This window comes from Dama dama, chromosome 9 (assembly GCF_033118175.1).
Source record: "Dama dama isolate Ldn47 chromosome 9, ASM3311817v1, whole genome shotgun sequence".
Lineage (NCBI taxonomy): Eukaryota > Metazoa > Chordata > Mammalia > Artiodactyla > Cervidae > Dama > Dama dama.
This window is the reverse complement of record NC_083689.1, coordinates 17,247,051-17,273,360: the sequence shown is the minus strand read 5'-3', so window position 1 is coordinate 17,273,360 and position 26,310 is coordinate 17,247,051. Positions and strand designations below refer to the sequence as shown.

At 42.1% G+C, this 26,310-nt stretch overlaps 2 pseudogenes; one reads left to right on the top strand and one right to left on the bottom strand.

Annotated features, from left to right (window-relative positions):
* The first annotated feature begins 8,989 nt into the window (after positions 1-8,989).
* Positions 8,990-11,385, top strand: LOC133061524 (serine/threonine-protein kinase ULK2-like; annotated as a pseudogene).
* A 5,289-nt stretch (positions 11,386-16,674) lies between these two features.
* On the bottom strand, positions 16,675-17,440 carry LOC133061241 (olfactory receptor 7G3-like; annotated as a pseudogene).
* Between the last annotated feature and the right edge of the window lie 8,870 nt (positions 17,441-26,310).

Sequence of the window (26,310 nt, the reverse complement as noted above, 5' to 3'; positions counted from 1 at the left end):
GTAGCTGGTGTGTCTGCTGGGGAAGGAGGCAAAAGCAACATTCAATGAAGAGTCAACTGGCACCTCAGTTAGTCATCACTTTTTTCTAGATTGAAGTATGGCTGATTTGAGGGGCTTCCCTGGTAGCTCAGACAGTAGGGTATCTGCCTACAATGCAGGAGACCCCGTTTTGATTCCTGGGTCGGGAAGATCCCCTGATAAGGGATAGCCCACACTCCAGTACTCTTGGGCTTCCCTGGCGGCTCAGTCAGTAAAGGATTCGCCTGGAATGCAATCCCCATGGACAGAGGAGCCTAGCAGACTGCAGTTGATGGGATCAAACAGAGTCGAACGTGACTGAATGACTAAGCATAGCACAGCATATTTGATTTACACTATTCTGCTAGTTTCATCTGTACAGCTGAAGTGATTCAGTTACATATACTTTTTCAGATTATTTTCCGATATGATTTATTATAAGATATTATAGTTCACTCTGCTATACAGTAAATCCTTCTTATTTATTTATTTTATGTTTAGTAGTTTGTATCTGTTAATCCCATACTCTTAATTTACTCTCCCACCACTCCCTTCCCCCTTAGGTAACCATAAAGTTTGTTTTCCATGTCTGTGAATCTGTTTTTGATTTGTATATAGATGCATATGTATTATTTTTTTTGGTTCCATACATAAGTGACATCATATAATACTTGTCTTTCTCTGACTTACCTCACTTTGTTTGATAATGTCCAGGGCCATCCATGTTACTGCACATGGCAACATTTCACTCTCTTTTATGGCCATATAATATTCCATTATGTGTGTGTGTGTGTGTGTGTGTGTGTGTGTATCACATTTTTTCATCTTCTTAAGCCAATTGTCTGTTGATAAGCACTTGGGTTGTTTCCAAGGCTTGGTTATTGTAAATAGAGCTGCTATGAACATTTGGGTGCATGTGTCTTTTTGAATTAGAGTTTTCATCTTTTCTGGATATATGCCAAGAAGGGGGATTGTTGGATCATTTGGTAGCTCTATTTTTAGTTTTTTATGGAAACTCCATACTGTTTAGTGGTTGCACTAACTTACTGTCCCACCAACAGTGTAGGAATCCCTTTTCTTCACACCCTCTCCTGACTTTATTATGTGCAGACTTCTTAAGTCTTCACTTTCTGATTCCACCTTTTTGTGGGCAGGTTTCACCCTCTATTAGTCCTTCCTATGTCAGTGCTTCATTCATTGAACTGGCAGCCCATTTCTATTTTAAGGATCTGTAATTATTCAGACTTTCTTTAATTCAGCAGATATCTCTATTTCTTTTTATGTCCTAGTCATGTGTTCTAATTCCCATATTGAATCTATGAACATAAATAAATTTCCTCTTTGGTAAGACCTTTCTGAAATAATTGGGCTATTGATTGAAGATATTTAAGGTCTTTTTAAAAAATAATATCTGTATTTCCTTCATTCTCACAGCTCTATAATAGTAAGACATGAGTTGTCAGTTCAAACAATTTTAATTCTGTCCCATGATATGTCCTATTGATGTCTCAGTTAATTCTAATGTGTCTTATTTCTACTCTTTCTAAAAATGTGGTTACTTCTCTTCTCAGTGATGCTTGAAAATGCACTTTTGCACAGCAGAATATCAATAAATGATAGCTATTATTATTATCATTATCAATATTAATCTTTTTATGACAACTATTTATGAGTCATAACTCAAAGTACAGTGTGAAAAGTGTTAGTGGCTCAGTCATGTCTGACTATTTTGCAACCCCATGGACTGCAGCCCACCAGGCTCCTCTGTCCATGGGATTCTCCAGGCAAGAATGCTGGAGTGGGTGGCCATTTCCTCCTCCAGGGGATCTTTCTGACTGAGGGCTCAAACCTGGGTCTCCTGCATTGCCAGCTGATTGCTTACCATCTGAGCCACCAGGGAAGGCCTAAGTATAGTGTTGAACTGTGATTTATAAAATGGGATCTGAGTCAGATTGCCCAGAATAGAATTTTGGCCCACCAACTTACTTTCTTTGTGACCTTGACAAAGTTACTTAATCTCTCTGAACTGCACATACATACCTCTACAGTGGAGTAGTAAATATCCCCTACATTATAAGACTGATGAGTGAATAAAATGAGACGATGCATGTGCTTTTTCTAGTGTGGTTCTCGTGACATGCAGTGGACGTTTAGTAAATGTGACCTTCTGTTCTTCACATGTATCTTGCATGGCTACCATTGAGCATTATGCCCCATAGAAAGGGCAGCCATCAAAGATAAAATCCAGATTATTATAAACACAAAAAGTCTGTTACCTCTTTTGACTGCCATGCAGTGCTTCTAATTAATGATGATTCCCAGGGCTCCCACTTTCAGAGACCTGCTGCCAGGTGGATTCTTGCAAGACAGGGAAAAATCTTATGAACTACATAGATAAGAGAGAGAAACAAGATCACAAAACCATTAAAATCAAATGCAAACTGTGTGAGAGAGTACGAGTGTATGTGTTCATGCTCACAGCTGGAAATGTGTCATATAAAAATCAGTGAACTTGGGACGTCCCAGGCAGTCTATTGATTCAGACTTTGCCTTTCAGTAGAGGGAGTATATGTTTGATCTCTGGTTGGGGAGTTAAAATTCCACATGCCTCACAGCCAAAAAACAAAAACAGAAAACAGAAGCAATATTATAAAAATTGACAATAAAAACTTTTAAAAAATCAGTGGATTTAATTGCAAGAAAAGTGTGATTGGCAGATTTGAATTTAAATATTCAAAGCTTCTATAAATCAAATTTACAAAAGCTGAAAGGCAAATTTAAGGCTTGAAAAAATGTTTGCATCCATTATGATAGAAAAAGTGTGTTATTAATGTCTAGAGAATGCTAGTTAATTAAAAAGACAAAAATTCTCTTTTTGAGAACCAATTTGCCCTGAGAAGGAAAGTAGAAAAGGTTTCTCTCTGAAACACAAATGTTGAACTGTGAGAAGGATGGGAATTGTTAATCAGAGGAAATAAGGAAAGGGCAAGCATTTGGGGCTGAGAGAACAGATTTCATGGTTGCTCTGGGACTGGTGAACTTGGTAATGGAAGGGATGTGAGAGGTCAGTGAGATGCAGAGCAGAGTGAAGCCAGAAGGACAGAGAGTGAAGCCCACAAGTCCAGCACCCTGTACTATTCTTGACAAGCATCTCATGTTGGTAATTTTATGTTTATTTGTGGGTGAGAAGTTGTGACTGTTTTTGCTTATCATTGTCCTTCCAGGGGCTTACATAGTGCCTGGCACATAGAAGGTGCTCAACACATGCAAATGATAGATATATAATTAAAAAGTGAGACCATAAGCATCAACTGTAACACAAAATGAACCCGCCATATGCCTGAATGTAGACACAAAATAGTTAAATGAAACAAAGTACATTCATATAACTTTTAAGATAGTAACATATCATGAATAATAACTATTCAAGGGATGGGAAGCTAGCTATACTATGATGTTGAACACAATTCATTACAAAAATACATCGATAAGGAGAAATCATAGCCATTATCACAAGAGAAAATGCATTTGAGAAAACGTAAGAGCCATTACTGTAGTTAGCAGCCAGGACAGAGCCTCTCACTAAATGGGGATATCAAAGACAGTTTCTTAACCTAACCAAGAATAGGTATTTTAGAACTTCAGCCAGAAGGATATTCTACATTAGAAAGCTAAAATATTTCTGTTAAATTCATGAACAGGCCAATTCTATTAAATTCATGAACAGGCCATCTACTTCAATGTCTATCTCTCCATATTATCCTGAATGATCAGAGATAAGGATCTGCAAAATCTGGGCTGCTCAGCAGGAGGTGAACAGCAGGTGAGCAAGCAAAGCTTCAGCCACTCCCCATCACCAACAATACCACCTGAGCTACCTACACCTCCTGTCAGGTCAGCGATGGCATTGGATTCTCACAGGAGCATGAACCCTACTATGAAGTGTGCATGTGAGGGACCTAGGTTGTGCGCTCCATATGAGAATCGAATGCCTGACGATCTGAGGTGGAGCTGAAGCAGTGATGCTAGTGCTGGGGCGTGGCTGCAAATACAGACTATCACTAGCAGAGAGGCTTGACTGCACAGTGCATGCTAAGCCGCTGCAGTCGTGTTAGACTCTTTGCGACCCAATGGATTGTACTCCGCCAGGCTCCTCTGTCCATCAGATTCTCCAGACAAGAGTAATGGAGTGGGTTCCCATTTCCTTCTCCAGGGAATCTTCCCAACCCAGGGATCGAACGCATATCTTTTATGTCTCTTGCATTGGCAGACAGATTCTTAACGCTAGAGCCACTGGGAAGCCCCTTGATTGCATAGAGATCAATTGTTTACAGACTCATATCAAAACTCTATCAGTGAGTGCCAAGTGACAACTGTATAATTATTTCTTTATATATTGTAATGTAGTAATAATAGAAATAAAATGCACAATAAATGTAATGCACTTGAATCATCCCAAAACCTTCCCCCCCAACCTCAATCCATGGAAAAATTTTCTTCCATGAAACCAGTCCCTGATGCCAAAGGTTGGGGATTGCTGATTAAAGACATTGGTAAGATGAGAAAAGAAAATGAGCCTGAGTACAGAAATAATTATATTATTTGTCGATGATACTGACGACACTAAAGAGAAGCAATGACAGGAATACAATAAGTTATCAATAAGTTGAATCTGCTACAAAAACAGTTGAGCGATATAATAGATAAATAGATAAATCCCATCACATGAGGAATATATTAGACATTACTTGGTGCGTATCTCTAGTCAGCAGTTAATGAATGAGTACTTGGTCACAAGAAATAAAGTAGGAGCCTACAATTCAAAGGAAAGAGCAGAGAAGAAGCAGAGCTTCTCTGGAAAATAAGTCTTATTGGAAATAGACTTTGGTAGAGTCTAAGAAGACAGAGAAGGAAACAGCAAGACGTGGAAAACACTGGTGTCAGTAGAAACTAAAGCACCTTCAAAGTACAGGGACTTCACTGTCATAGGATAAATCAATATGGAACTTTCCCAGTCTCACTCTTCTGGAGGTAAAGGCTGATACCCACTTTTTCTCCTTTTTTCTTCTTACTCCATCAGCACTTCCTGAGGGACATGCTCTGGTATTTGTCACTGAAGGTTTCTGTTCTCCATGTTCTGTCCTTGGGAAGTTCAGTTGAGTTTTCACTTAGCTGGGCTCAGAGAATTATATGTAAGGGGCAAAAAGAACAAGCTTATAGTTTGCAGGATCTCATGGGTGGGATTCTCACAGGTCTTCATTAAATGAACTGTTCTATTGGCTTTCTACTCTCCAAACAATTCAGTTCCCTTGAGGTACAAAGGTAAAAGAAGGGAAAATTTTCAACCAGTGCCATGTCTGTGCAAGTAGCCGTGGTGGGAGATGAATTGATTTCTCCACTACTGCCTTTGGGCTTCCCGAATAGCTCAGTTGGTAAAGAATCCATGTGAAATGGAGGAGACCTGCGTTCAATCCCTGGGTTGAGAAGATCCCTGGGAGAAGGGAACGGCTACCCACTCCAGTATTCTGGTCTGGAGAACTCCAAGGTGGGTGGCAAAGAGTCAGACATGGCTGACATGAGCGACTTTCAATTTCACTTTCACTGCTGTCATTAATTAAGACAGAACACCTGACTAACACATTTCATTGCCAAGTGGAAATTACTAGTGAGGTGTTTCATGGACACATCAAACTCAATCTTTCCAAGAATAAATTCAGTGTTTTTTTCCTTTCTTCCTTTATACCTTTGTTCACTTTTACCTTTCTTCCTTCGTTCAGAAGGACGAGATAGACATTTTCCATAGTCTATCTTATAAAAGCTTTTGAATTTGCACCGTGAACCTATTCAGAAGATAAATAAGTAATTATTTTTAAGTAGAATATGAAGGCTCAAATTCTTAATATCACAAAACCACTATAGCGGAAAACCTGGATTGGAGACAATTTATGAGGAAAAGATACAAGAGCCTTACTTACTACAATTTTGGTAAATTGGGCAAATGGCAAATCAGAGCGTATAGACTCTTTTTTATTTGGGACACTGTATCATAAAACAAATGGGTTATGCAAATTTTTCCTTTTACTTGAAGAAAAGGAAACTGCTAAGTCAGTTTGGGCTGCTGTAATAAAATACTATAAACCGGGAAGGGGCTTGTGAACAATTTTCAAAACAAGTATTTCTCAGAATTCTAGAGGCTGGAAGTCTGAGATCTAGGTTCCAGGACCACTGATTTCTGGTAAAGACTCTCTTTCAGGCTGCTGACTGTTCACTTTCCATCGTGTCCTCACAGGGCAAAGAGCAAAGAGAAAAAGCAGCTCTCATGACTCTCACAAGAGTAAGAACCGCATCATGAGGGCCCATCCACCTGACAGCATCAAATCCTCACTACCTCCCCAAAGAACCACCTCCTAATACCATCACATGGGAGGTAGGTTTCAGCATGTGAATGCTGAGGGGACACAAGTATTAATTCCATAACAAGTATTAATGGGGAAATGAGAGGTTCTATGGAGATTATTGAGCTGCTACAAAGATCAGTGGTATTTGTATAAATTTCCAGAGAGAACTGCAGTATAGAGTATGTTCTATAAAGCATTAACAGGAGCGATGCATCTTTCTTCCTCAAAATAGTCCTTGGCATCAGGGACCCACTCCTGGAAATTACCTCTTGCTCGAGGAAATCCATCCTCTCATCACAAAAACTGATGAAGCGATGTGAATGACACAGAGGACTTTTCCATCTCTAAGATTCTGTGATTAAAATCTATTGGTCCAAATTTATTTCAAAAAGGTAGCTCAGATTTGATTTTGTTCACTTATTTGTGTGCCTACACTCTTGCATACACTTGCTATGCACAGTCAGACCAAAGTTGGCTAAATACAGGTTTTGGCTCTAGGGGAGCATATAGTCTAGACTTTAGCAAAGAGCAGGGAAGAGAATAAATTAGTGAAGTGCCAAGGTCCAGCCCCGGCAGGACCAGGAATACCCAAGGGATGAGTGGCGTCGTCGAGGAAGAAGACCGACACACACAGAAGTTTGCACAGAAGAGGTAGCTTTTTTTTTTTAATTTTTAGGATAGCTCAGTTTTTATAGAATGAATGTTACCTCTCCCTTAAGTCACCATATATTACATCAGATATTGGTTTGTGCTTCCGTCAATATTTTTCTTTCCCATGTTTTTCCCCTATGCATTCATCTACAATGTTTCTGATTGCAGGGTTTTTTTCTTAAATGTCCTGTACATAGTCTTCTTGCCTCAATGGCCTAACATTTTCATTCTAACAAAACAATGTTCTACAAATCTCAGGTATAGTATAAATACTTTGGACAATAAAACAATATATGGGAAGGGTCACAGTAACATGTTTGACATTTCTGAGAATAGTACCATGTGAAAACCCTGATATTTTTCTTTACCCAAAATCACAAAATCTCAATTTACAATGATTAACTATTAAACAGCAAAATTACCTCTAAAGCAGCAGAACACCTCTATTAATAGTGAGATAATGGCAGTGAAGCTGGTTAATATAAATCTTCTATTGAAATCCTATGTACCCCACTTCCTAACTCTACAAAAATACCCATAATATCCCATGTTGTTTAAAGAAAGGGAAACAATGAACAAATAGCAGCAAGGAAATAGCAATAATGAAAACCCTTTCAACCAAGGAGCAAATAAACTAAAGCAGTATATCTACTTCTAAATCTAAATGCCTCTATTCTAGAACATTATAATCTTTTAAGCAAGCAGCCAAACTATACCTGTGGCCTTTTCTTTTCTGACTTGATGTTTATGGTCGTGTCCTGAGCCAGAGCAATCATGAGCATTTCCAAAAAGGCTTGGACTTTTCCAGGGAGGCCTTATTACTATGTATTATATTTCCAAAAATTAATAGAAAGCCCAACAACAGTAAGACAGAAGGAGGAAAGGGACATACCAGGCCCCCGGGACAACCTCGAGGGGAAGAGCTGCCTTGCAGATTCCTTTCTCCTCACTGCGGCTCCCAAGGGGACATATTGGGCCCCCGAGGCAGCACTGTGTGAGGAAGAGCTGCCTTGCAGGTTCCTCTCTCCTCCCGTGACCTTGTCACGGCCCTGGCGCACCCCGGGGGCTCCCGACAGTGAAGAGCAGGACTAGAACAAATCTAAATAAGAGGATTTGATTTTACGTTTTACATTTTTTTTTTTTTTATTATTTATTTAGTTGGCTCAGCTGGGTCTTAGTTGTGGCACACGGGAACTTTAATCTTTGTTGCAGCATGCGAGATCTTTAGTTGTGGCATATGGAATCTGGTTCCCCGACCAAGGATTGAACCCAGGTCCCCTGCAGTGGAAGCATTGACTGTTAACCACACGACCGCCAGTGAAGTGCCACAAATTAGGATTTTAGAATAATTTTGCAGTCCTTACTATGTCCCCAATAATTAGTTTCTTTTTTATCCAAAGTCCCTAATTCCATTCATGGCATTGTCTTCATAAATCAGTCTTTATCTCTCGTGTTAGTTTTCATTCCTACAGAAGCAGATGCTGAGCCAGGGATTCATGGGCAAGCACTTGATTGGAAGGGGCAAGAAACATGGATGGGAGAGTCGGCGGAGTGGCCGGCGCGCGCGTGTGGGTCCTCCGACCGGCAGGAGGCGCCACACAAGGCCGTGCCCGGTAAACCGGCCGGCGGCCGCGCGGGCCCGCGGAGAGGCAGAGGCGCCGATGGGCGGGGATAGGGGGCGCCTGGGTCGGCACGTCTTCCAGGCGCTTGCGTTGCTCGGGTAGCGCCCAGTGACGGAGACGGCGGTGCCCCTGCTCCGCAGCGCCGAGTCCGCTTCCTCACGGAGTCGGCGGCGGCCGGCACGAGGAGGGCCCGGGCCCGGCCAGGCGCTGACCTCGGCCCCCCGCGGCCCTTCCCCGTTTCGGCCCGGCCTCTCGGCATGAGCGCCCGCCCGGGCCCGGGGCCGCGGCTGCCCCAGCTAGGCGGCCGGCGGGCGCGCCCGGGGCGCGGTCTTGGAGGTGGTGGGCGACTTCGAGTACAGCAAGCGGAACCTCTTGGGACGCGAGGCCTTCGCCGTGGTCTTCCGGGGGCGGCACCGCCAGGAAACTGATTGGGAGGTAGCTATTAAAAGTATTAATAAGAAGTATTAATAAAAAGAGCCTGTCAAAATCACAAATACTGCTTGGGAAGGAAATTAAAATCTTAAAGGAACTTCAGCATGAAAACACTCTAGCTCTCTTTGATGTTCAGGAATTACCCAGCTCTTTCTGGTGATGGAGTATTGCAATGGTGGAGACATGGAAGATTATTTGCAAGCTAAAGCACGTTCAGCAAGGACACCGTCGGTGTTCTGCATCAGAACGCAGCTGCCATGCGCATCCTGCACAGCAAGGGCATCATCCACAGGGACCTCAAGCCCCAGAACATCCTGCTCCCATCCAACCGCAGGAAGTCCAGTGTCAGTACTATTTGCGTCAAAATAGCGGATTTTGGTTTTGCTCGTTACCTACATAGTAACATGATGGCCGCCATGATGTGCAGGTCCCCAGTGTACATGGCTCCTGAGGTTATCTGTCTCAACATTACGATGCCATGGCCGACTTGTGGAGCATCGGGACAGTGATATATCAGTGCCTCGTTGGAAAGCCACATTTTCAGGCTAATAGTCCTCAAGACCTAAGGATGATTTATGGAAAAAAAAAAAAAAAACAGGAACTTAATGCCTAGCGTTCCCAGAGAAATATCACCCTATTTGGCTAATCTTTTGGGTTTGCTTCAGAGAAACCAAAAAGGTAAAATGGACTTTGAAGCATTTTTCAGCCATCCTTTCCTCGAGCAAGTTCCAGTTAAAAAAAAAAAAAAAAACACCTTCCCAGTCCCAGTGCCCATGTATGCCAGCTCTGCCTCCGGAGGCTCCTATGGCAGGTCTCCGTCCTGTCGTTTTGCCTGTCCACCACCCCTTCCAGATATGCAGCGTATTCAGGAAGAAAACATCCTCCCCACCACTGGGTCCTCCCAACTTTTCCAGATGTCCAAAGATTCTGCCAGTACTAGTAGCAAGAAGTCTTCTCGTGACACGGATGACACTTTTGGGTCCACACAACGTCTCGTCAGACCACTCATATGATATGCCTATGGGAACTGCTGACAGACGTGCTTCTAATGAGTTCTTGGTGTGTGGAGGGCAGTGCCAGCCCTCCACGTCACCGCGCAGCACAGCTACCACCATGCCTGTCCCCACGCAGGTGAGGAACTACCAGCGCATAGAGCAGAACCTCACCTCCAATGCCGGCTCCGGCACAAATCTCCACGGCTCTCCACGATCTGCAGTGGCACGAAGGGCTAACACCAGCCCTCTGGGCTTCCGCCGGCCGGGATCCTGCTCCCTGGCACTGGCAGACGCAGTTCCGGACGTAAGACAAGACTCTCCACTGGCTCTTCCAGGCTTTACTCACCTCCTCTGGTGGGCACCATTCCTGAGCCGTTCGGTCAGTGCTGCTGCGGGCATCCTTGGGGCCACGAATCCAGGAGTAGGAACTCATCAGGTTCTCCCGTGCCACAGGCCCAGTCACCACAGCCTGTCCTATTGGGTGCTAGACTGCAGAGCGCCCCCACCCTCACCAACATCTACCAGAACAAGCAGAAGCTCAGAAAGCAGCACTCTGACCCCGTCTGCCCATCCCAGGCTGGGGCTGGCTACAGCTGCTCCCCCCAGCCCAGGTGGCGTGGCAGCCTAGGGTCCTCCCCCACGGAGCTCCGTTACCAACCATCATTAGCTCTCCCACTAAGACCACGGCTCCTTTCATATTTCCCAAAACGCAAACATCTTCCAACCTGGTCACCTTGGCCACTTGTCATGGGCCTTCCGAGGGGCACCAAAAGACGGGGACAATCCGAGGAAGTGCACTCACTGCGTCCTGGTACAAGGAGGGGAGAGGCAAAAGTCTGAACAGCTGGTCAAGACAGCGTTTGGTAGGCCCATCAGTACTGGGGAATTATCCAACCAACAAGTTAAAACACCTTTTGGTGGACATCAGGGCAGCGCCACAGTTTAAATACAGAACAACCAATGGATATAGCCCGTACAGGAGCCTGTGGTTTTGCCCTGGCCCCTCCCATGGGAGCAGCAGCAAGTCCCAGGGCTGCTCACCTTGGGATCTCCCCCTCACAGGGCCACAGCCACCATGTGTGCCCACGCGGATCTTCAGACAAAATCCACCTCAGGGGGATCTAGCGGCTCCGGGGGCACCTGGTGCTCCATTGGTGGCACGGGTGTGGGGGGTCCCCCCTTCTGGGAGCAGAGGTGGCTCCCAGCCTGAGACATGTGCCTTATGGTGTGTCACCTCCCAGCCTGGAGGGGCTCATCAAAAATAGTTAAGAGATAAAATAGAAAAATCCAATCACATGAGGAATACATTAGACAATGCTGAGCTGTTCTGTGCTCAGTCACGTCCTACTCTTTGCAACCCCTGGACCATGGCCCACCAGGCTCCTCTGTCCATGGGATTCTCTAGGCAAGAATACTGAAGTGGGTTGCCATGCCCTCCTCCAGGGGATCTTCCTAACCCAGGCATCGAACCCAGGTCTCCCACATTGCAAGTGGATTCTTTATCATCTGAGCCACAGGGAAGCCCCAGAATCCTGGAGTGGGTAGCCTATTCCTTCTTCAGTGGAACTTCCCAACCCAGGAATCAAACTAGGGTCTCCTGCATTGCAGGCAGATTCTCTACCAGCTGAGCTGACAGGGGAGCCCAAATTAGAGAGCAGTGAGCTATTAATGAATAAATAGTTGGGCACAAGAAATTAAATAGGAGCCTACAGTTAATAGGAAAGGGCAGAGAAGAGGTGGAGATTTTCTGGAAAAGAACTGTTATTGGAGAGGGGATCTAGAGTAGGGAACCCCAACCTCTGGGCTGAGGACCAGTACCTCCTCTGAGATCAGCCACCACATTAGAAGAGAAGTAAAATGCACAATAATCACAATGTACTTGAATCATCCTGAAACCATCTCTCCCACTCCATAAAAAAAATTGTCTTCCACAAACCTTTGATGTCCCTGACATCAAAGAGTTTGGGGACCGCTGGCCTAGAGTCCAAGAAGAAAGAGAAGGAATTAGCAAGAGCTGGAAAAGACTGGTTTCAGTAGAAACTAAAGTACTTTCAAAGTACAGGGACTTCACTGTCATAGGAAAAAAAAAAAAAAAAAAAAAACCAATACAGGACTGTCCCAGTCTCACTCTTCCAGAAGTAAAATCCAGTACCCACATTCTCTCCTCTTTTCCTTCATACTCCCACCAGCCCTCACTCAGACACAGTTTCCAGTGCTTGTTATTCAGCATTCTGTTCTCCATGGTCTCTCCTTGGGAAGTCCAGTTGTGTCTCCACTTGGCCAAGGTCAGAGAATGTATGTAAGGGGCAAAAGGAACTTGTTCGAAGTTTCCATTGTCTCAGGGTTGGCTCTCAAAGCCACTCCTTAAATAAACTGCTCTCTTGTCTTTCTAGTCTCCATTGTCTTTTCAGTTCTCTTGGGGTACAGAGGCAAGAGAATGGAAATTCTCCAGTCAGTGCTGCATCTGTGTAAGCAACAGTGGAGGGAGACGAGTTTGTTTCCCCCTGCCGCCTTCATTTAGACGGAACACCTGACCAACACATTCCATTGCCAAGTGGAAATTACCAGTGGGGTGATTTGTGTGCACATCAAACTCAGCCTTTCCAAGAATAAACTCACTATTTTCCTCCCTTTCTTCCCTCTTGCCTTCCTTCCTCCTTTTATGAGGATGAGATAGATGTTTTCCTTGGTCTATCTTCTCAAAACTTTTGAATTTGAACCCTGAACCTATTCAGAAGACACATAAGTAATTGTTTTCAAGTAGGATGTGAAGGTTCAGATTCTTAATATCACAAAGCCATTATAGTGAAAACCTGGATTGGAAGCAATTTATCAAGAAAATATATGGGAGCCTTACTTGTTACAATTTTGTTAAATAAGAAACATGGCAAATCGGAGTGTAGAGAGAGACTATTATTTATTTGGGAAATATCACAAAATGGATGGGCTACACAAATGCCTCCATTTACTTGAAGAAAAGAGAGAGCTGTCTTAGACAGTCTGGACTGCTGTAACAAAATACCATAAACTGAGGGGCTTCTAAGGAATGAAAACGTAATTTTCATAATTCTGGAGGCCAGAAGTCTGAGATCTAGGTTCCAGGATCATTGAGTTCTAGTGAAGACTCTCTTCTGTTTGTAGACTGTCCACTTCTCATCGTGCCCTCACAGGGCAGAGAGCAGAGAAAAAAACAAGCTCTCTCATGACTCTCACAGGAGTAAGAATCCCACCATGAGGGCTCCATCCCTGTGACCTCAAATCCTAATTATCTCCCAAGAGCCCCACTTCCTAATACCATCATATTAGAGGTAGGGTTTCAAGTCTTGAATGTGGTGGGGGACACGAATATTTAGCCAATAACAAATACTAATGGGGAAATCAGTTTCTATCGAGGATGTGAAGACCTGCTGCAGAGATCAATAATACAGAGGCACATGAAAAGATGTTTCCCATCGCTACTTATTAGAACAACACAAATCAAAATTATAATGAGATATCATCTCACACCAGTCCAAATGGCTATCATCAAAAAATCCACAAACAATAAATGCTGGAGAGGGTGCAGAAAGAAGGGAATCCTACTACACTGCTGGTGGGAATGTAAATTGGTACAGCCACTATGGAGAACAGTATGGAGATTCCTTGGAAAACTAAAAATAGAGCTATGACCCAACAATCCCACTCCTGGGAATATATCCAGAGAAAAACATGGTCTGAAAAGATGCATGCATTCCAATGTTCTTTGCAGTACTGTTTACAGAATTACAGAAGATATAGGAACAACTTAAATATCCACTGACAGAAGAATGAATAAAGAAGACATGGTACATATATACAATGGAATGTTACTCAACTGTTAAAAAGAATGAAATAATATCCTTTGCAACAACATGGACAGACCTAGAGATTGTCATATTAAGTGAAGTAAATCAGACAGAGAAAGACAAAAATCAGATGATAATGCTTATATGCAGAATCTAAAAAGAAATGATATAAATGAACTTATTTACAAAATAGAAACAGATTTACAGACTTAGAGAATGAACTTATGGTTACCGGGGGTGGGGGAGGGAAGCAAGGGGAATAGAGTAGAAGGGATAGTTGGGGAGTTTGGGATAGACACGTGCACATTGCTCTATTTAAAATGGATAACCAGAAAGGACATACATATAGCACAGGGAACTCTGCTCAATGTTACATAATGACATAAGTGGGGAAAAACTTGAGAAAGAATAGACACATGTATATGTAAAACTGAATCTCTTTGCCATAGTTTTGCCATACATCTGAAACTATCACAGCATTTTTAATCAACTATACACCAATATAAAATAAAGGTTTTTTTTTTTTTTTAAATCAGTGGCACATGTTTTCCCAGACAGAACTATTGAGTTGGCCAAAAAGTTTGTTCAGGTTTTTCCATAACATGTTATGTAAACAATTCAATACAGATACATTCTATAAGGTACTCATCTTTCCTTTCCAAAACAGTCCTTGGCATCAATGAATCCATTCCTAGAAATTCAGTCTTGCTCAAGAAAATACATCCTCTCGATTAAAAAAATTTATGAAGTTATGTGAATGACACAAATGACTTTTCCAGCTCTAAGAGTCTGTGATTAAAATCTGTGACTGTAGTCCAAATTTACTCTCACAAGGTAGCCCAGACTAATGGATATGTGAGTGTCTCCATTGTCCTACAGACTTGCTACACACACTCAGACCAAAGTAGGCCAAATACAGGTCATAGGTCGCAGAGAGCATGTAGTCTAGACTTTAGCAAAGAGTATGGAAGAGTATAAGTGAGGAGCAGGACAAGAAGAAATTTAATAAAAGGTTTCAGATAGTTCCTTATCAATACAATCAAAGGTATTTAGGCAAATGAGTTAAATTTTTTCCTCATTGAGAACTATATACACTTTATTTGAATTAAGACTTCATCTAGAAAACTTAATTTTGAATGACATTATTAATATTTGAAGAGGCAGTTTTCTGTAAACACCATGTCAATGCATAATAAAATTGGCGTGACCTCTTTTATTTAATTGAGGTATGACATAATACCATGAACAAATCTTAAATGCATGAAAAATGTTACTTATGTATATGCTCATGTAGCTACTCATCTAGATTGAGAAAAAAACACTTCCATCACTTAGAATATGTCTTGATGCTCTTTTGGGTTCCCTGCCACAAGGTATCCAGTGTTCTGACTCCTGTCTCATCAGTTGGCTTTGTCAGCTTAGATTTCATTAAAAGTGAGATCATGTAATATATTGGGCTTCCCAGGTGGGGCTAGTAGTAAAGAACCCACCTGCCAGTGCAGGAGACGTAAGACACGCAGGTTTGATCCCTGTGTTGGGAAGATCCCCTGGATGAGGGTATGGCAACCTACTCCAGTATTCTTGCCTGGAGAATTCCATGGACAGAGGAGCCTGGAGGACTACAGTCCATAGGGTTGCAAAGAATTATACATAACTGAAGTGACTTAACATGCACACACACATGTGATATATGCACTTTCATGTCACTCAAAACTATGTCCTTCAGGCTTGTCTAGGTTGTGCATTGCAGCAATTTGTTCTTTTCATATTGGAGTGTTCTTTAGTGTGGTATACCATAGTTTATTTACTCATTCTACCAAGATGGGCATTTGAATTATTTCCAGGTTAGTGCTATCATGAAAACTGCTATAAACCTTTTTAGACATGTTTTCTGGATGTAACCATGCATTTCTCTTAGGTATATACATTGGTGTAGGAGAAGTACACTGTAGTGTAGGAGTATGTTTAGATTTAGTAGCAGTTGGACCCATTTATACTCTGACTAGTAGTGTATGAAAGTTCCCATTGCTCCATGTCCTTGCAAGGTCTTATTTTGTTGTTGTTTGTTTTGGTTTTCTGTGGGGGTTTTTTGGCCCCATGGAATGTGGGATCTTAGTTCTTCAGTGAAGAACTGGACCCGTGCACCCTGCATTGGAAGCACGGAGTCTGAACCACAGGACTACCAGGGAAATCACAGCCCTTGATATTTTTAATCTTTTGCATTTGAGCAATTCTGGTGGGTAAATTCATGATTACCTTGATATGTCTAATGATGATGAGGAGGAGACCAAGGATAAACATTTCTGCACAGGAAATGTTGTTGTTCAGTTGCTCAGTCGTGTCTGACTTTGTGACCCCATGAACTGCAGCATGCCAGGCTTCCCTGTTTTTCAACATCTCCTGGAGATTGCCCATTGAGTTGGTGATGCCGTCCAACCATCTCGTCCTCTATCATCCCCTTCTCCTCCTGCCCTCAAGCTTTCCCAGAATCAAGGTCTTTAAATTCTTTGGGAGCAGTTGCTTTTGGATATGGAAACTTGGAAGAAAATCAAGTGATGATATTTCAGAAAAAGAGGCATAAGTCATACACTCAAAGAAGTTCAGATTTGGTATTTCTTACTGCCAGTGCATTGATCTTTGGTTATCATAGTAATTTCCAGTCCCAACATCCATGACTCTTCACAGGGAGAAGAAAGACCTGCTGACAAGTTTTCTCAGGGCTCTATGCATGTCCCTAATTCCTCAAACTATAGATGCAGGGGTTCAGCATGGGGATGAACACAGTGTACATCATTGAGGCAATTACCCACTTCGAGGTGGAGGGGAAGAAGGCAGAACTGAGATACACCCCTAACCCTGTCCCATAGAATAAGGAAATGACTGTTAGGTGAGACCCACAGGTGGAGAAAGCTTTGTACTTCCCCTCCGCTGAGGACATCTTCAATACGGAGGAAATAATCTTGGTGTAAGAGAAAAGGATCCCAGTAAGTGAAGGAATTCCCAGCAATCCAGTCACAGAATACAGCATGATGTAATTGCTGAGCGCATCCGAACAGGCAGACTTGAGCACTGCAGCAAATTCACAGAAGAAGTTCTGAATTGCCCTGTGTGTGCAGAACGAGAGATGCAATACCATCACACTGTGCAGGAGGGAGACTAGGACACTGAGAGACCAAGAGACTAGACCCAGCAGAGCACTCGGGTGGGGATTCATAATGATCGTGCAGGGGGTGGCAGGTGGCCACAAACCTGTCGAAAGCCATCGGAACTATGGTGGAATTGAGAAATATATCAGAAAAAGACAGGTGGGAGAGGAAGAAGTACATGGGGGTATGGAGGTGGGAGTCAGAGCTGACAGCGGGAATGATGAGAAGGTTCCCGAGCATGGTGACCAGGTACATGGACAGGAAAAGCCGGAAAAGGAGGGGCTGCAGGTCTGGATCTTCTGAGAGTCCCAAGAGAAGGAATTCTGAGGCAACTGTTTGATTTCCTACATCCATGTAGTTGATAATTCTGCCTGGTAACCGACAAAGCAAAGCTAATTAAAACAAACAGAAGTCCCCAAATATCAAGATATTTTTATCCTATTAATGCCCAAAGGAAAACAGAATAACCACACTTTTTGGCTGGCAATTTCCTATTTATTCACTAAGAGGGACTGAGTGCAAACATCACTACCTTATACAGGTATCATTTGGGGAAAATATATTCCCTCTTTCTGACTTTTATCACAAATTAATCACAACCTTCAAGATCCAGAGATTGTCATACTGAGTGAAATCAGAGAGAGAAAGACAAATATCATATGATATCACTTATATGTGGAATCTAAAATAAAAAATGGTACAAATGAACTTGTTTACAAAACAGAAATAGAAGCACAGATGTAGAAAACAACCTTATGGTTACTGAGTAGGAAAGGAGAAGGATAAATTGGGAGACTGACATTGATATATACACACTGCTATATATAAAATAGAAAACTAATAAAGACCTAGTGTATAGCACAGAGAACTCTACTCAATACTCTGTAATGACCTATATGGGAAAAGAATCTAAAAAGGAATGGATATATGTATATGTATATCTGATTCACTTTGCTGTACACCTTAAACTAGCACAACATTATAAATCAACCACATTGCAATAATTTTTTTTTTATATAAAAAAAGATCTGTCTCAATAGACCATTAACCATTGTGGTGTCCAGCTCAGCTTCAGCCCATTTTAGGTGTAGCACGTCAATGATTTGAACATTTTTCCTTCTTTTGGGCAGAAATCTTCCTCCTGAATAATTCTGCCTTTCCCCCACATTTATTTTGTATTTTAGTAGATCCCTGTGTGTTGGTGGTGCACTCGCCCCACATGGCTCATGGCCCTCTTCCATGATAACAACCCATTTGATCAGTGAGTGGTGTCTGGCCCAGGCTGGCCGAACAGTTTCTTCCTGGGAACTTGTAAATAAAACTCATATTCTGGTGAATAATCTATGAGGGTAGACTCGATGGAACACATCAATAAAGGGTCTTGGGTTTACAGCTGGCTATCACAAGGCTTGAAAATAAGGCACGTTTGCTCCAAAACCTGTGGACTGAACCATTAAGCTAGGTGTGGCAGTAATTATTGCACAATGTCAAAAGTGAGCTCTAGGGTCTCACTGCTTGGGCATGAATTGCAACTTCACATCTCGTTGATCTTGGGCAAATTTTAAAATTTCTGAGTGCCTCAGTTTCCTACTTAAAATGAAAGTGAAAGAGAAGAGTGAAAAAGTTGTTTTAAAGCTCAACATTCAGAAAACTAAGATCATGGCATCCAGTCCCATCACTTCATGGCAAATAGATGGGGAAACAGTGGAAACAGTGGCTGACTTTGTTTTTCTGGGCTCCAAAATTACTGCAGATGGTGGTTGCAGCCATGAAATTAAAAGATGCTTGCTGCTTGGAAGGAAAGTTATGACCAACCTAGATAGCATATTAAAAAGCAGAGACATTATATAACAAACCCACAGCAAACATTATCCTCAATGGTGAAAAATTAAAAGCATTTCCCCTAAAATCAGGAACAAGACAAGAGTGCCCACTCTCACCACTACTATTCAACATAGTTTTGGAAGCTTTGGCCACAGCAATCAGAGCAGAAAAAGAAATAAAAGGAATCCAGATAAGAAAAGAAGAAGTAAAATTCTCACTGTTTGCAGATGACATGATCCTCTACATAGAAAACCCTTAAGACTCTACCAGAAAATTACTAGAGCTAATCAATGAATATAGTAAAGTTGCAGGATATAAAATTAACACAGAGAAATCCATTGCATTCCTATACACTAACAATGAGAAAACAGAAAGCAAGATTAAGGAAACAATACCATTCACCATTGCAACAAAAAGAATAAAATACTTAGGAGTAAATCTACCTAAAGAAACAAAAGACCTATACATAGAAAACTATAGAACACTGATGAAAGAAATCAAAGAGGACACAAATAGATGGAGACATATACCATGTTCATGGATTGGAAGAATCAACATTGTGAAAATGAGTATACTACCCAAAGCAATCTATAGATTCAATGCAATCCCTATCAAGCTGCCAATGGTTTTCTTCACAGAACTAGAACAAATAATTTCACAATTTGTATGGAAATATAAAAACCTCGAATAGCCAAAGCAAACTTGAGAAAGAGGAAGGGAACTGGAGGAATCAACCTGCCTGACTTCAGGCTCTACTACAAAGCCACAGTCATCAAGACAGTATGGGACTGGCACAAAGACAGAAATATAGATCAATGGAACAACATAGAAAGCCCAGAGATAAATCCACATACCTACAGACACCTTATCTTCGACAAAGGTGGCAAGAATATACAGTGGAAAAAAGACAACCTCTTTAAAAAGTGGTGCTGGGAAAACTGGTCAACCACTTGTAAAAGAATGAAACTAGAACACTTTCTAACACCATACACAAAAATAAACTCAAAATGGATTAAAGATCTAAATGTAAGACCAGAGACTATAAAACTGCTAGAGGAGAACATAGGCAAAACACTCTCCAACATAAATCACAGCAAGATCCTCTATGACCCACCTTCCAGAATATTGGAAATAAAAGCAAGAATAAACAAATGGGACCTAATTAAACTTAAAAGCTTTTGCACAACAAAGGAAACTATATGCAAGGTGAAAAGACAGCCTTCAGAATGGGAGAAAATAATAGTAAATGAAGCAACAGAAAAAGGATTAATCTCAAAAATATATAAGCAACTCCTGCAGCTCAATTCCAGAAAAATAAATGACCCGATCAAAAAATGTGCCAAAGATCTAAACAGACATTTCTCCAAAGAAGACATACAGATGGCTAGCAAACACATGAAAAGATGCTCAACATCACTCATTATCAGAGAAATGCAAATCAATACCAAAATGAGGTACCATTACATGCCAGTCAGAATGGCTGCTATCCAAAAGTCTACAAGCAATAAATGCTGGAGAGAGTGTGGATAAAAGGGAACCGTCTTACACTGTTGGTGGCAATGCAAACTAGTACAGCCACTATGGAGAACAGTGTGGAGATTCCTTAAAATACTGGAAATAGAACTGCCATGTGACCCAGCAATCCCACAGCTGGGCATACACACCGAGGAAACCAGATCTGAAAGAGACATGTGTACCCCAATGTTCATTGCAGCACTATTTATAATAGCCAGGACATGGAAGCAACCTAGATGCCCATCAGCAGACGGATGGATAAGGAAGCTGTGGTACATATACACCATAGAATATTACTCAGCCATTAAAAAGAATACATTTGAATCAGTTCTAATGAGATGGATGAAACTGGAGCCCATTATACAGAGTGAAGTAAGCCAGAAAGATAAAGACCAATACAGTATACTAACACACATATATATGGAATTTAGAAAGGTAATGATAACCCTATATGCAAGACAGAAAAAGAGACACATATGTATAGAACATACTTTTGGACTCTATGGGAGAGGGGAGGGTGGGATGATCTGAGAGAACAGCATCAAAACATGTATATTATCAAGTGTGAAACAGATCACCAGTCCAGGTTGGATGCATGAGACAAGTGCTCGGGGATGGTGCACTGAAACGACCCAGAGGGATGGGATGGGGAGGGAGGTGGGAGGGGAGTATAGGATGGGGAACACATGTAAGTCCATGGCTGATTCATGTCCATGTATGGCAAAAACCACTACAATATTGTAATTAGCCTCCAACTAATAAAAATAAATGGAAAAAAAAAAAAAAAAACAGAGACAGTACTTGCCAACAAAGGTCCATCTAGTCAAGGCTATGGTTTTTCCCGTGGTCATGTATGGATGTGAGAGTTGGACTATGAAGACAGCTGAGCACAGAATTGATGCTTTTGAACTGTGGTGTTGGAGAAGACTCTTGAGAGTCCCTTGGACTGCAAGGAGATCCAACCAGTCCATCCTTGGAAGGAGATCATTCCCAGGTGTTCATTGGAAGGACTGATGCTGAAGCTGAAATTCCAATCCTTTTTCCACCTGATGCGAAGAGCTGACTCATTTGAGAAGACTCTGATGCTGGGAAAGATTGAGGGCAGGAGGAGAAGGGGACGACAGACAATGAGATGGTTGGATGGCATCATGAACTTGATGGACGTGGGTTTGGGTGAACTCCAGGAGTTGGTGATGGACAGGGAGGCCTGGCATGCTGTGGTTCATGGGGTTGCAAAGAGTCAGACACGACTGAGTGACTGAACTGAACTGAAAAGAAGATTTTTTTTATTAGAATATCTTTTTATTATGATTTTTCTATTAATGTTGCCTGGTTTTCTAACAGCATTTGCTTATTTTACTTTAGGGCTGTTTTTTAGTATATAGCTACCATACATTCATAGTGCATTATACTTTTTATAAATATAAAATGTTTCAGTCAGTTCAGTCACTCAGTAGTGTCCGACTCTTTATGACCCCGTGTACTGCAGCAGGCCAGGCCTCCCTGTCGGTAACCAACTCCTGGAGCTTGCTCAAACTCATGTCCATTGAGTCAGTGATGCCATCCAGCCATCGCATCCTCTGTTGTCCCCTTCTCCTCCTGCCTTCAATCTTCCCCAGCATTAGGGTCTTTTCCAATGAGTCAGTTCTTTGCATCAGGTGGCCAAAGGATTGGAGTTTCAGCTTCAACATCAATCCTTCCAAGGTATATTCAGGACTGATTTCCTTTAGGATTGACTAGTTTGATATCCTTGCAGTCCAAGGGATTCTCAAAAGCCTTCTCCAACACCACAGTTTGAAAGGATTATTTCTTCAGTGCTCAGCTTTCTTTATAGTCCAACTCTCACATCCATACATGACTACTGGAAAAACCATAGCTTTGATTAGATGGACCTTTGTTGGCAAAGTAATGTCTCTGCTTTTTAATATGCTGTTTGGTTTGGCCATAGATTTTCTTCCAAGGAGCAAGCATCTTTTAATTTCATGGCTGCAGTCACCATCTGCAGTGATTTTGGAGCCCCCCAAAATAAAGTCTGTCACTGCTTCCATTGTTTCCCCATCTATTTGCCATGAAGTGATGGGACAAGATGCCATGATCTTCGTTTTTTTAATTAATTTATTTATTTTAATTAGAGGCTAATTACAATACTGTGGCAGTTTTTGCCATACATTGATATGAACCAGCCATGGGTGTACATGTGTCCCCCACCCTGGACTCCCCTCCCACTTCCCTTCCCAGCCCATCCCTCTGGGTTATCTCAGTACACTGGCATAAAAGGGGATTATTAATGGTATTTATTCCATAGGATTGTTGACAGGGATAAATGAGTCACTGTTTTAAAGAAGAGTTTCTGACACACTGCGGGGAGCCTGCCTGCTCAAGGCCCAAAAAGGTCCTGGGAAAGCCTTGAAAGAGGCCATTCCCTGTCCCGCCACCCCATGATAAAGTAGTAAAACATTTGCCGGGTCTCCTTTGTTCTTCCTTGAGAAAAACATAGTAGTGACCTTCACTTAGTAGTTTATCTTGGAATGTTAAAAAAAGAATGTAAGCTTCTGCAATCACTTACGATAAAGCATTGTATTGATGTGGCAAGAACCAGATGGCATTTTTATGAACTATGTTTTCTGCTTGTACTAGTATAAAGGTAGCTGTTTTACTCAATAAAATCACTGACTTGCCTCAAGAGCATTCAGTCCTCTCGACCCCATCCTTTACTTTCGGTTCTTTTCTCAGGCTTCTGTGCTGTTGTGATCGGGACTTGTTCTCTTTGCCAGCTGGTCCTGGCAGGTGGCGCCCGAACAGGGACCCGACCGGACTACACAGTCGCAGCCGCCCAAAACGTGAGTACAGAGGGGATCCCAAAAGAAAACGTGAGTACGGATTTTTTCAGGGCGAAGAGGGTTTTTTAGTCGAGAGTATAAACAATGGGTCAAGGTAGTAGTAGGGAACTTTTTGTAACTATGCTCAAGACTATGTTAAAGGTGAAAGGAGTTACTGTTGCTAAACATAAATTAGAAAAGTTTTTGTTGTTTGTAGAAGAAGTCTGTCCTTGGTTTCCTGAGGATGGGACTGTGAATATAGAAACTTGGAAGAAGGTAGGGGAGCAAATTCAGCAGTATTATTCTTTACATGGGGCTGAGAAGGTACCGTTAGATGCCTACTCATTATGGACACTTATCAGAGACTGTTTGGACCCTGAACATGAAAGCAAAAAATTGGAGACTGCATTAAAGAATATAATTGGTAAACCTCCCACCTTGCCTACTGCTCCTTTGGAGCATGTTTATGATACAACAGAAAAACCCCCTGTGCAGAGTTCCTCTGACTCTGATTCAGAATTAGACCCTGCTGAGCAAGCAGATTTAGAAAAATCTGCAGCTTGATATCACGAAGAAGATCCATGGGAGTTATTTGCTGCTGAAAAAACCGCTGTTAAAACACAAGCGGGCTTATCCCCTTTTTCGGAGGTTAAAGAATTGCTTACAACTGTGACTAAACGCCTTGATACTCTTAACTTAAAACTTTTTTCCCAGCCTTTATGTCCCTCTAATCAATTACAATCGCAGTGTCCGTCCGTTATTGCCGGATTAGACCCACCGATTGCTGATATGCAAAAGGCGTCTAAGGCTCCCGCACAGGCATTATCTGTAAAAAACACCTCTGAACTGTTCCCCCTCCAACTTGCAATTCGCCAGGCGTGGCAACAGGGAGAAACTTTAGAAGGATTTCCCATCCTGTTCCCCGTCCTTGAAGACACTCAACAACGAAGGTATTATGAACCCCTGACATTTAAACAAATTAAAGAATTAAAACAAGCCTGTGCCCAGTATGGACCAACTGTTCCTTTTACTATGTCCATCATTGAAAATTTAAATAGTCAATATTTACCTCCTAATGATTGGAAGCAGGTCTCTAGGGCCTGCCTCTCTGGGGGAGGTTATTTGTTATGGAAATCAAAATTTGGAGAACAATGTGGAATTTTTGCAGACAGAAATAGACGGAATGGACTGCAAGTGAGTTTTGAAATGCTTATGGGGGAGGGAGCATATAGGGCTACTAACCAGCAATTGAATTATCCCCCTGAAGCTTATCCCCAAATAAATGAGGCAGCTTTGATAGCTTGGAAATGGCTTCCTACATCTAATAAAAAAAATCTGAAGATTTATCAAAAATAAGACAGGGCCCTGACGAGCCTTATCAGGATTTTGTGACTCATCTCATTGACTCAATATCACGAGTTATAGGAGACGAAGAAGCTGGTATGGTTTTAACCCGTCAGCTGGCATATGAAAATGCTAACTCTGCTTGCCAGGCTGCTTTGAGACCATACAGAAAAAAAGGGGCAATAGCTGATTATATCCAGATTTGTGCAGATATTGGGCCATCATATATGCAAGGTTTAACTATCGCAGCTGCTCTACAGGGAAAAACTGTTAAATACTGTACCAACAAGCTAACAAAGGAAAGATTAAGAATAGAGTTAACGGGCCCCCTGGTAGTTGTTTCTCTTGCGGACAGATGGGACACTGAGCTATACAGTGCCCCCAAAGGAAAGGAGAGACAGCTGGTAAACAAACTGAAAACCCTAATTTGTGCCCCAGGTGTAAGAAGGGATGACACTGGGCAAGGGATTGTAGATCTAAAACAGATATCAATGGAAAAGTGCTTGCGCCTGTGTCGGGAAACTGGGTGAGGGGCCAGCCCCAGGCCCCAAAACAATGTTATAGGGCAATTCAGGAAAATCATCAGGGAGCAATTTCCAACCCAGAGTCAAAGATCTCTATAGAGCCACCTAAGACAGCGCAGGATTGGACCTCTGTTCCTCCACCTATACAGTACTAACTCCTGAAATGGGAATGCAAGCGCTACCCACTTTATAGACCGTTTATAGACCGTTGCCACAAAATTCCGTGGGTTTGCTGTTGGGAAGGAGCAGTTGGACTATGAAAGGATTACAAATCGCCCCTGGAGTAATTGATTCAGATTTTACTAGAAAAATAAAAATTATGGCTTGTGCCCCAAAAAACATTGTCAGTATCCCTTCTGGACAGTGCATAGCTCAATTGGTCATGCTGCCTACTATACCCATGCGGAAAATAAAAAACGCTCAGCCTCGGGAAGGCGCATGTTTTGGGTCATCTGATGCTTATTGGATTCAAAATATAAAAAAAACTCACCCAGAATTAGAAGTACTTATTAATGGGCACAAATTCGTGGGGATACTGAATACTGGGGCTGATGTTTCTGTAATATCCTTAAATGATTGGCCAAAAAATTGGAATAAGCAAGTAGCCATCTCTACCTTATGAAGAATTGGCCAGTCTCATAACCCCGAACAGAGTTCTGAATTGCTTATGTGGAAGGATGCTGAAGGTCATGAAGGATATATCCAACCTTACATTTTACCTAACATTCCTGTTAATCTATGGGGAAGAGATGTTATGAAACAAATGGGAGTTTACACATTCGCCCCAAATGATGCTGTTAGTCAGATGCTTTTGAATCAGGGGCTATTGCCTAATCAGGGATTAGGAAAAAAAATGGAGAAGGAAATTTGTCACCTGTTCAAACTAAAACCTTGCCTCTTCGATCAGGATTAGGATATTTTTAGGGGAGGCCATTGTATCTCCTGTGGCTCATGCGGACACGATTACCTGGAAAAGTGACGCTCCGGTCTGGGTCGATCAGTGGCCTCTCACAAAAGAAAATATATTAGCCGCAGAACAATTGGTGCAGGAACAATTGGCGCTTGGTCACATTGAACACTCTAATTCGCCATGGAACTCTCCTATTTTTGTAATTAAAAAGAAATCTGGTAAATGGAGATTACTACAAGATCTTAGAAAAGTTAATGAGACCATGGTTATTATGGGACCCTTACAGCC